The sequence below is a fragment of the Stylophora pistillata genome, chromosome 2 (assembly GCF_964205215.1).
Source record: "Stylophora pistillata chromosome 2, jaStyPist1.2, whole genome shotgun sequence".
Lineage (NCBI taxonomy): Eukaryota > Metazoa > Cnidaria > Anthozoa > Scleractinia > Pocilloporidae > Stylophora > Stylophora pistillata.
In genome coordinates, this window is record NC_142520.1 from 25,329,550 (window position 1) to 25,346,814 (window position 17,265).

At 37.8% G+C, this 17,265-nt stretch overlaps 2 pseudogenes across 1 annotated transcript in view; both read left to right on the plus strand.

Moving 5' to 3' along the window:
• LOC148738024 (G protein-coupled receptor 161-like) overlaps window positions 1-17,265 on the plus strand; it is a 33,260-nt pseudogene that overhangs the window by 9,199 nt on the left and 6,796 nt on the right.
• LOC148738025 (uncharacterized) overlaps window positions 15,115-17,265 on the plus strand; it is a 2,870-nt pseudogene continuing 719 nt past the window's right edge. Inside the window, exons 1-2 of the transcript XR_015996330.1 lie at window positions 15,115-15,160; window positions 16,759-17,265. The exon at window positions 16,759-17,265 is cut by the window's right edge and continues 189 nt beyond it. The product of XR_015996330.1 is annotated as an uncharacterized LOC148738025 (transcript). The remainder of the gene's footprint in view (window positions 15,161-16,758) is intronic.

A 17,265-nucleotide genomic window follows, 5' to 3' on the forward strand; every position in this document is an offset into this window, starting at 1 on the left:
ATGTGTGAGGAAAATAATTGTATGACAAGAAATTATTATAATCAAAACTTAGCAATAGTGATTCAGAACTAGAAAGCAACCTTATGATAGGAATTCAAATTTGGCCCGTCTCTGTAAGTTCCGTATTGATGTGTGTGATGTAATTCTTTTTGTTAGAATTTACTCTCTTGAGATTTCTTTCCTAAAATGAACTTTCTAAATGTATGTGGTACTACACCTACGAACATCACTAGTTCAAACATTTGAGAATATTTCATATAAAATGTTGAGCTCAAGCTCTTACAGGTCATAGGGATATTTTCTGGGAACAGAATATCTCTTCCCTTTATTTACTTATAAAATAATATTTGATGAATTTTTCAAAAAGAAGCTATTCGGGTTTTTGAATTTTCAACTCACTTTGTTGGCTAGCGCACAAACAAAGCATATAGATAACACAGCCATGTATAGCTTCATGGTTTCAAATCTTTAGCGAAAACCTGAACGGAAATGAACACATTAGAGAAAATTCCAAGAATTAGAACATCTTGTGAACTTGCATTGTCAAAGGCCATTGTATTAATCCATTGCTCTTTAGAGTAGGCTACAAAATCTAATTTAAAAGATCTAGAACATAGAGAAGGACGTTGAAAAAATACGTATTGAATAATGTATCAATGTAACTTACTAAGTTTTTTTACTTGAACTCTGGAGATCTCTTCAGTCGGCTCACAGCTATGGATGGAATGATTCCGGCAAGAACTTCTGCCCGTACTTGACTCAGCAATAAACAATGACACTACTTAGGTCATGTTTCAAAACTTCCTTGCTCTAAAGTTGCTTGAAATTTGTCGCTATACCTTGTTAATTTAGAAATGTCAGACGTCATATCAAAGCAGTTTGTTTTCAAAGAAATTTGTAATCGAGAAATATTTCCAAAAGCACGATAAAAAACTACGTCAAGCGAGAGTTTGATGCAAATCAATGCACAAAGCTTGTCTCTAAGGCCGGGATAACAAAGACCTCCTCCTCTTACCTGTTGTGAAAGTTAAATTGATTACTTCACTTGCACCTGACGAGGAAAACTAGAGTATGCGATATAAATATTTTTGCATTTCCAAACAGTAGTCCTTCAAAAGCTTCTGAAATAAATCGATAGCTTGAATAAGTAAAGTTACAACTAGTCAAGGCGTTTTTTATAAAATTGACATGAGAACTAACAAAGGGTGAAACTAAATGATACCATAATCACTTCTTATATGTATGCTTAAGTGCGCCCAAGAGGTCAATTTTTTTCTCTATAATTATGAACTTTACCTCTTTTAAGTGTCTTGCTCGTTGCAATTATTCTTATGGCTGATATTAGCCATACTTTAAAAATGATATTGTATTACTTGTGTTACTTATGCTATTTGGCAATGCTTACATTGATGTTGTACAAGGAGTTACGATCCTGATAATGAAAGAAGGCTGATAGTCTCGAAAGAAACTGTTTGGGGCTGCGTCGGTGGGAGTAACGAAATAATTTGGATATATCAACAAAGTTGAAATGGTAAATTGGCCACCGTAATGATTACAAAAGCTGACGTTTCGAGCGTTAGCCCTTCGTCGGAGCGAATAGAGGAATTGTGGGTTGTGTGTGCTTTTAAAGGCAGAAAATGGAGCTACGTTATTGGTGGGTGCATGGCAACGAGAAAAACATGAATAAATTAGTGGAATGAAAAGCGTTCATTGATCCCTGTGGGATTTAGACTGCCGGTTTGAAAGATGAGCTTTTGTTCAAGATTTTTACGGCTTTCCGTGCCACCTAAGTGCAAGGAAAGACCCAGATTGCCATATGTTGCTTAGAATGATTGGGTAAATTAAAATGTCTAGCGACTGGTTTCGATGTGTCCTTGTCATTCCTTTCCAGGTCTCGAAGGTGTTCTCGGAATCGGTCACCTAGTCTTCTGCCTGTTTCGCCGATGTATATCTTTTTGCAATAAGTGCAAGTTATGCAATAGATTACATTAGCGGAGGTGCACGTGAAGTGATCGGTGATCTTAATGGATCGTTTAGGTCCCGATATTTTATCAGTGTTGTGAATGAAAGGACACGTTTTGCATCGTGCACGAGCGCATTTAAAAGTGCCTGGTTGCTCATTAGTCTGAAAAGAACTTCTGACCAAAAAATTGCCTAAGTTTTTGTCGCGTTTGAATGAAATGAGCGGAGGCTGCGAAAAGATAGTGCCTGTCTCTGGATCGTTTTGAAGTAATTTAAAGTTTTTAAGAATGATGGATTTAACTGAGTGGTTGTGAGGGTGAAACGTGAGAGTGAATGGAATGCGGTCGGAATCTTCCTTATGCGACGTTTGTAGTGCTGAATGTAGATCAATAAGTTGAGCGCGGTGGTAACCCGCTTGAACGACGGAAACAGGGTAAGGAAGATTCCGACCGCATTCCATTCACTCTCACGTTTCACCCTCACAACCACTCAGTTAAATCCATCATTCTTAAAAACTTTAAATTACTTCAAAACGATCCAGAGACAGGCACTATCTTTTCGCAGCCTCCGCTCATTTCATTCAAACGCGACAAAAACTTAGGCAATTTTTTGGTCAGAAGTTCTTTTCAGACTAATGAGCAACCAGGCACTTTTAAATGCGCTCGTGCACGATGCAAAACGTGTCCTTTCATTCACAACACTGATAAAATATCGGGACCTAAACGATCCATTAAGATCACCGATCACTTCACGTGCACCTCCGCTAATGTAATCTATTGCATAACTTGCACTTATTGCAAAAAGATATACATCGGCGAAACAGGCAGAAGACTAGGTGACCGATTCCGAGAACACCTTCGAGACGTGGAAAGGAATGACAAGGACACATCGAAACCAGTCGCTAGACATTTTAATTTACCCAATCATTCTAAGCAACATATGGCAATCTGCGGTCTTTCCTTGCACTTAGGTGGCACGGAAAGCCGTAAAAATCTTGAACAAAAGCTCATCTTTCAAACCGGCAGTCTAAATCCCACAGGGATCAATGAACGCTTTTCATTCCACTAATTTATTCACGTTTTTCTCGTTGCCATGCACCCACCAATAACGTAGCTCCATTTTCTGCCTTTAAAAGCACACACAACCCACAATTCCTCTATTCGCTCCGACGAAGGGCTAACGCTCGAAACGTCAGCTTTTGTAATCATTACGGTGGCCAATTTACCATTTCAACTTTGTTGATATATCCAAATTATTCTGATAATGAAAGGTCATTGTAAAACTTAATTTGCTTATAGTGGAGTGATTTTTAATGGAGGTGAATCACAGCTGCCATGAGACAACACACAGTCTCATATCGTCCCTTATTTAAAAAAAAAAATAAAGCAAAAACAAAAAAACCAAAAAAAAACCGTGTACGTGGAAATCCAACATAGCAAAGTACCAATCGCGAAAACTACCAAATTATTCTCGGAGGCAGCCATGCGGAGATTCTGCGCCAATAAATTGCGAAATCGTGAGGTCATTGTAAAGTTGGGTTCGCTTTCTCTTTACCCTTAAAGTTTTGGCCTTCGTTGGACAACGATAAGTTTTACCTCGTTTTGAATAGAACTCTCAGAAACACTCTTCCCATAAGGGAGATCATTGAATTGCTATGGTTACGTCTGACGCCATGCTAGCTTAGTGCTTAAGAAAAGCACTCTCTGTGTTTTTACGTAATACAATAATTTTACAATTACTTCTACACTTGATTTCACTTAGCGTCTGGAAGGGAAACGGGAAGGGAGGAAAGAATCAACTGTTCAATACTGTATAAATGTGACAAATGTTCACACAAAAGTCTTTTAACTTCTATTGCTTTCATTAACCATTGGCTGTACGTCACACGTTAGGAGCATATGCTATATCGTTTCCTCGTCAGATGTATTTACAAAAAGACCCAGAACAGTCTCAACATGAAAAACATTTATATCCCGCTGGGCAGTTTGTTGATGCACAAGGATCCGGGTCGAAACATGTTCCAGGTAAAGCTGGGTCGCAAGGTTTAGCTGTAAATTAACAGGGAAATTAAACAAACAAACAAATGGTCAAACAACTTTCAACGAGATTTTCCTCTTTTTCTCTTTTTGAACATGTAAATTCATAACTGAGTCATAGTAACCGTGGAAATGATTTGTTTGAAAACTGAATCAGAAAACTGCGTTCAGATGTAGATATAGGCTCAAGAAAATTTCTGTGAGTCTAAGTAGAGATTCCAGCGTGTCTTGAAATGTCTTCATTTCGTTGGTAGCAAATGTCTTTGCTTCATATCTCTCTTGATTCTAATTCCGAGAGCCTGTGAGGAAATGAAAAAAGACGTGTAATCAACATGTTTCAAGAATGAAAAATTGTTTAAATTTGTTAAAAACTTTTTAAATCGCAATTACTAGTGGTGATTTAAAACCAGAATACAACCGGATGCTGAAATATCAAAATTTATTTGTTTCTGACAAGTTGTAAAATAAAGTTTAAAAACGCCATCATTTAAGCATCATTTTCAGTTACATAGGAGCAAGATAATATAAACTGTTTATATCTTCTTGGTGGTAGAAATGAAATAGGACAAGAGTTTAGTCTTAGAAACTTAAACCAAAATGAACATTGTTACCACTGCCCGCAAGAATAGAAAGGAAAATGCTTTTCAGTTCCCTAAACTTGGCTGTGGCAGAAATTGACTTTTTAAAATCGCACAAGCGTAAGCATATAGAAACAAAATAAACCTTCACATTCCCAAGCCATGGTCTTACAAGGAGCTCTTGAACAATATGGCTGAGAAAGAAATGTTTCCATGTACCTTACTCCGCACCTGAGAAAATGATGTAAAACTGTAAACTTCAGAGATCTTCCCAATCTTCCCAGCCTACCTTGGCGGTGAAAATGTTAAATGACCAACTTCTGAACTGAAGTTGACTATAAAATCTTAACAGAGCAATTACTAATTAACAGTTGGCTCATACGTCAACGCGCGTTCATCGAGATGTGAAGCACGCGGGAAGATTGGAGAGCACGAAAGATGCGTAAGAGTTGCTCGAGACGTAGCCGAGAGCAACTCTAGCTTCTTGAGTGCTGTCCAATCTTCCCAAGTGCTCACATCTCGATGAACGCACAGCTGACGTATGAACCAATTGTTTTATAACATTTTCAACGCTGTAGTTTATGTATAAAGGGCAGAAATTCCCTCTCCTACGCCTCAATACATTGTTTATTTTTATTTTCGGAAGAGTATTTCGCCATGCTTTAATGATCTTGTCTCAGAGTGGTCAAAAACTGACAGGTGAATTCATGCGTGAAAATGAAGTTAGAGTTGCGAAACGAGATGAAACCTTTGTTTGTTTTGTTTTCCCTTTCTGTGGGCTCTTTCTCGGGAGCTAAAAAATCCATTCCTAAAGAAAAAGTAGGCAGATTTTCATCGACTTGTTCGCTTGTTGCCATGTCTAGTTTAACTTTTTTGCGGGAGTTTTTCCCTTTTTTGAATGAAAAATGCTGAGGTCACTCGCAGGAAAAATTTTTTTTCGCGAGGCATTTGTCTGTTGACGTCACCAGCGTGCACAACGGAAAATTGAAGCACGCTCGCGCTATTAAATTTGATTGCACGAATTTACAAGCTATGTTATAACATTTAATATCTAATAATGACCATTATGATGAAAAGCCGAGATCACTGAGTGACATGGTTAAAAGTCGTTGATCGTCATTTCTTGTTCCCCATGTCTACATTCACAAGTGAGATTGATGCACAAATGTCAATCGTCCCCTCTTTAGGAAGCAAGTATGGAAACGACCTTTTCAGTTTGTAATGAATTGTATACAACTAGTAAATGGTTAGACGCTGGTTCGTCAGTTTTTAACTGTTATGGCTTACCCTCTGTAATTAAAGTTGTTACTTACTTACTTACTTACTTACTAAATTATATAAAGTAATTTGGTAATATCAGTTGAGCTCATAACGTGAATTGGCGAACGTAAAGAATTTCAAAACTGAAGTTTCGAGCGTTAGCTCTTCGTCATCAGAGCTCTGAGTTGTCCCGGCCTAGGGCTTACGTTCAGTTTTGAAACTCTTTTCGGTGGCCAAATCAGTTGATAATACCAAATTACTTTCTCCCACTGACACAGAACCCCAGTTCCGTTTAAACAGAAACTTACCCCCCATGTAAATCCCATATACTGATGAATTTTTTAGATATGCCGCAAATTTAAACAGTTTAATCTCAGGGCTAATAAAGAGTAACTTTTTCTTACATTGCACTTTATCTCAAATGCATTTGGAAGTGATGTCTTCGCTTTTGTAGTAGAAATTAAAGAATATTGAAAATAAATATTTTCCTGAAAAGCTAACAAAAGGTTCCATTCAAAGTAACTTACCTGAAAATTGAGTTAGTGTGTAAAGTTTTCAGAAAGCAAAAGAGATACCATTTATTTTGAAAATATTATCGTTATTTCATTATACAATAATAATTACTTTGAGCTATCTTTACTATCCAATGCGCTGTGAATGCCAGAGATACTGAGTGAATGGAATAATATCAATGATTCAAAATAGTTTCCTGCAATGAAACAGTGAATCACTTTGTAATACAGTGTATGTATTAGAAAAAGAAGAAGAATGTCCATGACGCGGCAAAGATAATTGATGGGTATGATAGTTGTACGTCTTGACGTAACTGGCTCCACACAATAGAACCTGGCAACCACTAAGGCGCATAATTGTAAAGTTTTAGTCACAATATTTAATATCCCAGTGAATTATCTTCGTTGGTTTATTTACGGCTTTCTTTTATCCCCAAGTAGCAGTTAGAACGTCTTAATGCTTTTTTCAGTGCAAAATCGGCTGACAGATTGCGCCTTTACAATTCGAACATGGAAAACATTGCATTTCCTGTTCACAGGGTGATCTCGCACAGGGATTAGGATACGGCGATACACCTAGAGTTGTTCCCGGACAGCGTACTGAAAAAAAAAACAGAAGAAGATATGAAAAAGATACTGTATAAGTGATTTTCCAGCTTCTCTAAGCAGTCCCGTCGCCACAGCCCCACCCCATCAAACAGCCTAAAAATTTAGGGGGCGATTCCAACGAAATGTTTAAAATCCTTCTCGTGTAAATTATACTTGTAGATGTAATCGATATTTGTAGAGAAAATCTCAATCACTCCGTCAATAATAGTATTTTAACTTAGCAAGACCGTAGTATGCTCATGACTATGAATTAAAAGGCTTTAACCACAATAATCAGTATCATACCTAGTTTAGCATCAAGCGACGCTCTCTTAAAAATTCTACCTCCAAAAACCTGTGGAAATAAAAGTATACTATTATAGACATTCAAATTAGGGGTAAGTGTGAGTAAAACTCCGATATATCGGTTGAAACTAGAAAATAACTGGATTCTACCAGGGGTAGACTACTAGAGAAATTATTCAAGAAAAAATTCAGATTTAGGCATGAATTGAAAGTTTTGTGTGTACTTTTGTAAAGTTTCCAAATAAAACTACAGATAGCAAGCTGACCTCGTTCAAAGCTTAATTTTTTTTTGTTTTGTTTTTTTTCCTTACTTTATATGTGTAATTTCCGTTCATATCGCCAATTTCCAAAGATCATATGAAAATTGCAAGCCGGGACACCACAAAAGTTGACAGCATATCGGGACTCGTCATTTACGTTGCTGAATATTTGTTTGCTTCTGTTGACTTGCAAAACACCCAAATACAGCTGTACTGGTGAGGTTGATAAAGAATCTAATCTAGATGTAGAATTCTTGACTCACCTCTGGTGATTGCGAGCAAACGTGACACATAAATAATACGGCTAAGTAGATCTTCATGGTTTGAAATATGAAACCGTACCACTTCTGAAAATTAGACCCTACTAAGAGATACAAAAAAGGAAAATCTTATGTCAGCTTGATGTGCAGTACCGTCTTGTTTATGTCACAAATCACACCACGCTTCGCGGGGGGCAGAAAAAACCCGTTCCCATTGGCAGACGACTTTAAAAAGCACAAGTCTACTCAACAAGAAAGATATAAAATCAATATCTTCATAGCTGACGAAAAGACGTTAGTTGTGACTTGATATTTTAATGTGGATTGGATGAACAAGCTTTGAATTAAAGATAACAGAGCAATAAACAAGCCAACAAGAATGCTTCAAATTATATATATATATATATATATATATATATATACCAAGTCACGTTTATGCTGTAAACTCCGGTGTTGTTCTCGGTTAAGAGCCAAAGGTATACTGTTCATTCCCAGTGTACTGATCATACCATATAAATACACGTACGACCACTAAATCTTGACATAATGATAAACGTCTATGATGCGGCAAATAAATCACTCATATCATAAATTTCTTATTGGCTCGTTTCTTGCTGACATGCTTCTCTTTACAAGATTGATGAACAAGTGTTAGGCGTTAGACGTAAACCGCAAATGGAGATAATTACATATATATATATGGCCTTGATGATTTTTTTGCTGCTCATTAGAAACAGCGATTAACAAAGGCGTTGAATTTAGGCTTCTAAAAATGTAAACAGTTTTCAGGAAGGAGTGAGTTTCTTAGGTCACTGAAATACCTTTAATTTTCTCTCCTTGGTGTCTCAATTATTTATAATGATCTTGAAACATATGCTGTTATCCAAGACAGTTTATTGGCTAAGAAACGGAAAGAGGTATTAAAATTAGTTTTGTTTTAGCTCTACGATAATGCTTTCACTTTTGCGTTAACGGAAAAGGTTAGTGAATCACGAAACACATAGTGTAATCTCAGTCTATATAGGACGCAGTGAAGGACAGTGTTTGTCGACTTTAGACAAGCGTAAAATTATTCAAGTGCATTGATCATTAAAAATTAATAAATCAATGGAGAGGACTTCAGCCATGATTTACAAGAAATCATTATATTGTCACTAAATGGCAAGGAAAAAAAGAATTGAAACAATGGGGATATTATAACAGTCATTACGAAGATAGTGAGTAAATTTTGCGATTTGTCAATGACGCAGCAAAAATCACCGCCTTCTCGTGAATGTTGTGATCTTCGGGAAACTTCAATATTTTGAGGGTCTGGATGGGAGGGGGGGGGGGTAAAAATGTCACTTGTCTTTTAAAATCTCGGCCATTTATCCGGTCAGTTCTCAATTAGATTTTAGGCCATTTGTCAATTGTCAATTAAATGACGGTTAATGATTAACTTGGCGGGCCTATTTTTGGCTGAAAAGGTACGTAAAGCGTAAACTCGAAAATTGATTCGAGAACACCTTTTTGTCAATTCTGGAATGAAATAATTCCAAGATCCTCCAATTGACTCTCAGACGGTCTTTGTTTAAAGGGTTTTTAAGTAAGTTACATCTCCTCTGCACACCAAATTCTGTTTGCACTTGAGTACTTTTAAAACATTCCTCTTTACCTCTTTAGCCGGTAAAATGTTCGAAAAAAGATCATCCAGAGTAAGACAGAAAAGTTGTGAAGAATCCTCTGGCTTAATATATTGGTTTGCAGTGCGTCGATTGCGATTGGCTCCGATGAAATGATCGGAAAGGAGTGTTCTTTTGTCTACTCTTCAAGAAGGTTATTAGAGATATCTACTGTGAGCGTACCTTAGAAATCCAAGCGAAAATGGGCGCAAATTGGTCGCCGAGAACTAAAAACCGTAATTGGGTTGATACCTTCATCCTCTCGGTCAGAAAAGTCGTTTTCTGGGTCTGTGTCACACTCGTCTGTATATGTTCGCACCTCAGCAACTGCTACTTCAACGATACAGTCGTCAACAAATGTGACATCTGTCACATTCCCACCCTCCGAAGTAGCTTGAACTTTGTCGCTGCTGAACCCTACTGGCTGATCTCCAGAGTCAAAATCGTACCCTAATCCCGAGTGCACTTTGGTGGAATCTTGTTGCGTTGTATGGGCGGCCGGTGGTAAAGCCCCTGCCTTATCCTTGGTAGTTTCCTCCCAAACTGTCCTTTGTCTCAACGAAAGATACCTCCTCAAAAACTCTTTCATGGCACTTTTACTCTCGGAGTTGATCTCTTCTGATGGTAAGATAGGATAGTAGGATTTTTCAAGACGGTAAAATACTTGGCTGCCCATTTTTTCACTGTCTTCAACGACTCTTTGGTAATTACATATATTTCAAGGTCCTGGGAAAACTGCAATGCGGTGAAGGTCTCATGCTTAAAATGGAACCTGCATGTACATTCTCCGCAACTGTTGTGAGTAATGTTCACAATTAAATATCTTTCAAATAATCGTTATTAATTTAAGCTATATGCTAGGCCTACTCTGGGACATTAGGTTGCCTTAAGTCGCCTAAAGTCGCCCTAAGTCGCCTTCAGTTACCTTAAGTCGCTATTGGTTAAATAATGTTATTAGGTTTTATAATCACAATTTATAATTTACCAATTTACATAGCGCATATTCACATGTGCTGATCAATAGCGCTTATTACATTTTGGTGTCAAGGCTGAGATTGGACGTCAGCATATCAGGCACCCTTGGCAGCTGCTTCAGTCCCTGTAACAATCTCACCTTCCCACCCATCCCGCAATGACCCACCCACCCCACCCCAGGGAAGGACATCCACCAGACAGTAATCTCGTGCATGGGAAATTAACATCTCCTACCCCTAACCCTGCAGGAGACGGGGCCTGCAGTTTATTCGGCCTTATCCAAAGAGACTAGAATATCTATCCATTTCTTGGTATTATAGAAAGGTAGCAAACTCTCCTCAGTTATTTTAAGACCATGAGTATTGGTCCAGCCGGGGCTCGAACCCTCGACTTCCCGCACATCACAATCCGGTGCTCTAGCCAACTGAGCTAACCGGAAGGAGGGTTCCACCCTAATCCCAATTGACCCTATTCACTACAGTCTAATAATAACAATCAGAAGGGGGAAGCATGGGGGCCGAATGGCTAGTGGACTGGACTTGAAATTAGTTCAGTTTTGGCGTCGTTATAGCATTTCATTATGTTCTTGGGCACGACACTGTAAGCTCAGAGTGCCTCACCTTTTCCGGGTGTGAATATGGGTACTGGTTAGTAAGGGGGAGGGAATCCTGCAATGGACTATGAGTTAAATTATTGTTATCGTGAGGTGGGCAATGGCTTCCATATACATAGAAACCCCATGTTAAAATAGTCATGCACCTGTCTAGCCCCTATGCTGGCAGGGGTAACACTTACATGTAGAAAATCCTGATGTAGAAAATCTGACAATGAGTACTCTTCCATCTTCTTACCAAAACAGCTATTGGCAAGAGTTCCATATAACCCCTTACATTAATTATACATAGAGTGTTGCAAAGAAATCTTTATATTTAGTCTTTATGAAATTAATGCATAATTAATGTATGGGGTTATATGGAACTCTTTCCGCTTCTATCTGTCTAAACAAAATTTCTGTCTTGTATTTCATGATGAAAAAGTTGATAAAAGGGTTGACTCTGTGTATTATCATCAGGATAAAATATTGAGTAACATAAAACCTACAGTACCAGATCATCAAGATAAAACGATAGAAAGGTATCCTGGAGAAAGGCTCGATTCTTGCCACTCACTTATACCTTGAGCAGTATAAATAACATTATCAAAAATCAACTAAACTTAACTGAAGCTAAATTTTACCTTCTTAACTTACCAGAGTAAAAGATTGACAAAAGTGGGCCATTTCTCCAGCATAAACTTATTGATTTGCTGTACTAGCTACTTCCACCATAGTATTCGACCAACTGAAAACATTTCAACTTTGTAACTCGACGAACCTACTAAAGGCGTAAATTTATCTATCCTGAGGCTTTGATAGTCTTTTTGTACATTTCTTCTCAGTCAGTTGGATGATTAACTCACATAAACTACTTCTGAGCCAAGAAAAGCCTATTACAGCAAACATGGCTGCCAGTAATATTTAATCACGTGACTTAAGTTTTGTTCCGTGACTGAAGTGCACGTGAGAACAACACGCACACGAGCCTGCCAAAAAGTATAGAGGTTTCCCGCATGACGTCACGTTTCCATAGAAACGCATTGACGGCCATCTTGACGGTCAACCTCTCGCGGAAAACATAAGACGAACCGAAGGGCTGACCGAAAGATGGTCAATTTTTGCTCTGTTGTCGGTTGTTCCAAACCGCTCAAATCGCGACAAGAAGGGATATTATTGTTTCCCAAGTGTTATCGTCCATCAAGGAGAAAAAGCGCTTGATCTTTGGTCCAAAAGACGCCAATTGAAATCCTAAGTAGTCCTTATTAAAGCACTGAAGGCTTTTTCAATGTTAAGTCTTGCCAGTCAGTGCTTATCTGTTGTTCATAGTGAGTAATGTTTCATTTGTGGCTTTCCTGAAATTGTAGTTTCTAGTATTGTAAACCAGAATAGTTTGCATGCAAACTGTTTCTCTGGAGTGAGTTTGACTTTTAAGGTTAATTGAGATAGATAAACCTTTAAATTACTAGTTACTTGGAGCATATACCCGTGGAGGCACATTGCATTGCAGTGTCGTGGGGACTTGTATACAAGTCAATGCATATTGGAATTAAAAATTTATATAGCTTTGGCAGGGAGTGAGCCGTGCCACTCTTGTGTCTGGTTTATTTCATTTTCAGGGGCAGAATTTTTTGTACCAGAATATCACCTGTTTTGTTTTGTTTTGTTTTCTATTTGAGGTTGTGTTTCCATGCATTTCCCATAAATATCAATGCACTGATTGTGTACTTTACTGAAAAATTTAATTATTGGGAGTGAATGAATTATTTTTGTTATTGGGAGCAGTATTGATGAGTGTGACTTCTATTTTTTAGGGACCGTGTAATTTGGGCACCAGCAAATGGTGGTGTAACCCATTGTTTTCTTAGAGGCAACATAAGGGCTGCCAAAAAAAAAAAAAAAAAAAGACCTACTAGAAGTGCTCCTTGAGCTGTTGCAAAGGGGCTGCTCTTAATGTGACACACATTCGTGCAGTGTAGCCCTATTTTTCTAGGTAATTACTGTCAGGGTCCAACTATTTTGTTCTTTGGGGAAGGGGTTGGCAATTCATTTTGGCAAGGATTTTTTCCCTGAACCTCTTGGTGGGTCATTTTTGGTTGTTGTGTAACCCAATGTTTCCTAATAGACCTGATATATTAAGGGTCTACTCATCAGTGTATTACATCTGAGTGATTTCCTAGAGCTGGCTCATCACTTACAGTGATGTATCTGGTCTACAAACATTAATATCGAATTTCGTTTGATGTTTCATCAAATTTTCCAACCTTTGCACTAAAGAAATCATTGTTTCAAGAGCCAACCATGTGGTAAAGCAATGAGAAAAATCACTATATGAGTTAACGTCGCTATATGAAGGAAACCCAGTTCAGTTGAAAATATACCCATTTCGAGGGAGTAAAACCATCAAACATTTTTGGATTGTAGGTTGTCAAAGCACTTTAAACTTACCAGTGATCCTCTAAAGGATTTGCAGCCACTCAGCTAGCATTATTGGGAAGCAATGCAAAGTACCCTTTGGCTAGAGTTCATGGCCTAAAATTTCGTCGGCAAAATCAAAAGAGACGAATTTTTTTTTTAAACTGTCTTCATATACATCCTAATTTTTTCGTCCAGTGAATTTAGGACTAGATAGTTCACGAGGTCCAAGTAAGTTATCGGTGGAAAATCGCTAACATTTGACGATCATTCCTTATTTGTGATCTCAAACGGATCAATGTTGTCTATACAAGCTATTTTTTTCAAATATTTCCCTTTATCGAGCGGATCGAGCGTTGAAAACTAAGTTTTTTTTCGCAGACATGGTCAGAATCGCTTGTTAACTTTGGAAGACCTGACCTTAAAGATGGCGGCCAACATGGTTGCTACGGGATACGTGACGTCAACGGGAAACCTCTATACAGAGAAATTTATCTGTGCAAAAAAAAAAAAAAAAAAAAAAAAGAAAAAAAATCTCAAAGAACTTTAATTAATTCAGTCTGAAAGTTAAACTGGGCGACCGCTTCAATAAAAACAGGGGCTTTTCCCTCGTGGAGTAGATTATCATTATGGCCTACATTCTTTCCAATCCGTACCCACCGAGAAATTTCGCCTTGTGTCTATTGACTGGTTATCTGCTTGCACTGCGGAAAGAAATGGTAAATTCGAGGTAAAGTAAAGGAGATTTTTCGTTTAGAGCAGATAGCATACTAGCGTAAACCTACTTGGCCACCAGTCGAAAGATAACACCTGAATGCTTACAAGATCCTTATGATCCGATCAACAGTGGAGAAAGACCTTAACATGTAGTTCTCAGTATGGTATTGGAGTGTTTTGTCTAACTGAGGCAGGAGAACAACAAATTGGTTGGGTCCCTGAAAAAGAACTGTGCAGTTTCGGATGCTGTTGGAAAGACATGCGACTTGCCAAACTTTTTTGCCAACATTAACAGTGCAAGTGGCAAAAATATGGGAGACAAGTTTACCAAGATAACAATTTTTGGTTCATCCTCGGTGTAAAAACCTGACGAGGTTTTCTTTGTTTCATGATGTATTGTTTTGCTGTACGCTATTGTTTGTAATGTTTTGTTGTCTTTATTTACGTCACTCATGAGCTTCACAGGTTATTACACCGAGGATGAGCCCAATTTTTATAATTTTTGAGGCTTTGTGAAATAATTAATAATCAAGTTTTTCTTAATTAATTATATGGGAAATGTATTGATAGTTTTACGTAAATCATATCTCTTTCTAAAATTAATAGTGTGTCTTTATGTGTATATTTTTGATAGGTTTGTTTGATGTTGGGCATATAACCCATAATGTATTCCTGGCTATTTAATCACTAGCTTTGACTGTATAATTTAACTGTAACTGTTGTGGTAGTTCTGTCTAAACATTTTAAGCTAAATTGGTTTCCTAGCTATTTATTCACTAGCTTTGACTGTATAATTTAACAATAACTGTTGTGATAATTTTGTCTAAACATTTTAATCTTAATTGGTTTCCTGGCTATTTATTCACTAGGCTTGACTGTATAATTAAATAGTAACTGTTATCGTAATAATGTCTCATTGTTTTTAGGTAAGTTGCTTTGAAATCTGGATATTTTAGACTAAGGTGACTTATGAGCATACAAAAGTAACCAAAATGACTATTGTGTTTATTGCAGGGTATTCTGTAAAATATTTTCAAGGTTTATGGAGAGACTTTTGCTAACTTTGATTTTATCACCTCAGTCAAATAAAATTACTTTACATGATGCTCGATCCTCGCAGTAGATAGCGCTATTTAAGCAATAGCGAAAATCAGACCTGAAAAAAATCAGGCCTGTACGGGATTCGAACCACTGACCTCTGCGACACTAGTGCAGCGCTCTACCAATTGAGCTAACAAGCCAACTGGGAGCAGGCCGTTAAGTTGATTGATAATAAACCCGTGAAAATGATATTTGAGATACAATGAAATATATGAAGTTCATATATTTTGTACTGCGGTTTTTTTTTGCACTGCGATTTTTTTCAGGTCTGATTTTCGCTATTGCTTAAATAGCGCTATCTATTGCGAGGATCGTGCATCATATGTATCTAATACCGCAGTACAAAAGATATGAACTTCATATATTTCATTGTATCTCATTTATCACTTTCACGGGTTTATTACGAATCAACTTAACGGCCTGCTCCCAGTTGGCTTGTTAGCTCAATTAGTAGAGCTTTGCACTAGTATCGCAGAGGTCAGTGGTTCGAATCCCGTACAGGCCTAATTTTTTTCAGGTCTGATTTTCGCTATTGCTTAAATAGCGCTATCTACTGCGAGGATCGTGCATCATATGTATCTAATACCGCAGTACAAAATATATGAACTTCATATATTTCATTGTATCTCATTTATCACTTTCACGGGTATATTACGAATCAACTTAATGGCCTGCTCCCAGTTGGCTTGTTAGCTCAATTGGTAGAGCGCTGCATTAGTATCGCAGAGGTCAGTGGTTCGAATCCCGTACAGGCCTGATTTTTTTCAGGTCTGATTTTCGCTATTGCTTAAATAGCGCTATCTACTGCGAGGATCGTGCATCATATGTATCTAATACCGCAGTACAAAATATATGAACCTCATATATTTCATTGTATCTGAAATTACTTTAAGTCGCCTTAAGTTGCTTTAAGTTGTCTTAAGTTGCCTGAAGTCCCCTAAAGTCGCAATGTTTTTCCTGCTAATTTTCCTTAAGTCGCCTTAAGTCGCATTAAGTCGCCTTCAGTCGCCTTAAATCACTCAAAGTCGCCCAAAGTTACGGCGACTTAAGACCCCAGAGTAGGCTGTTCAGAAAACGCAGAGTGCGGAGTGCGGAGTGCGGAGTCTAAAAAAAAAAAGTTTAAAGAATAATTAAATACATAGATAAACTATAAATAGAAATTTAAGAAATAAAAATAATAATTATTAAAAAATTCACGCCGCCTGAAGTGGACTGTTCATATGGTTTATTAAACTCAAGATTTTCACAGTTAGCAGTTCACTTTTACGGAAAAAAAATGCAAAAAAGCAAAGAACAGTCCAGTTTTGACCATGTCTAGAAAATGCGAGAAATTACACCTTAGGTTTTGCTGGAAAGCCGTACTGCCTCAAAACAATCACAAGCTTTGCTTTCCAAAAATAAACTGCCCGTGTGAATTAACCCTTGAACCATTAGGGACTTTAAGCAACGAGAGCGGGGACGGCGACGGGGACTCCAAAACCCGCATAAGACTGGGGAGAGAACGCCGTCGTGGCGGGAATTTCTAAACAGTTAAGCAGCCATTACAAAACGCCGCTCATTTGTGTCTTTGAAAGAAGTTCGAAATCAACTTTTGATTAGCCACAGTGATGGTTTGATAAACGATGAGGAACTTCTACTCCTGTACGATTTAAACAAGTCCGATAATGTCGATCTTCTGTATAATTCTTATCCTGATTTTGACTTCGATGATTTAGAAGACGACGAGTGCCGTTCAGAGTTTCGTTTCTACAAGAACGACTTACCATTTCTAGCCGAAGTATTGGGGATTCCTGAGGTAGTGGAATGCTATCAAAGAAGTATCTGTAGTGGATTGGAGGCTCTTTGCATTTTTCTAGATTTTCTAAAGAGACATAGCTATCCTTGTCGATATTCAGACATGATAGCTCGCTTTGGGAAGCCTGTTCCAGTGTTGTGCATGATAAACAACTACATGATCGACTACATTTACCAGGCACACAGTCACAGAATTTTGCAGTGGAATGATAGCATCCTCAACCCTCATTCACTGGATATATACAGTA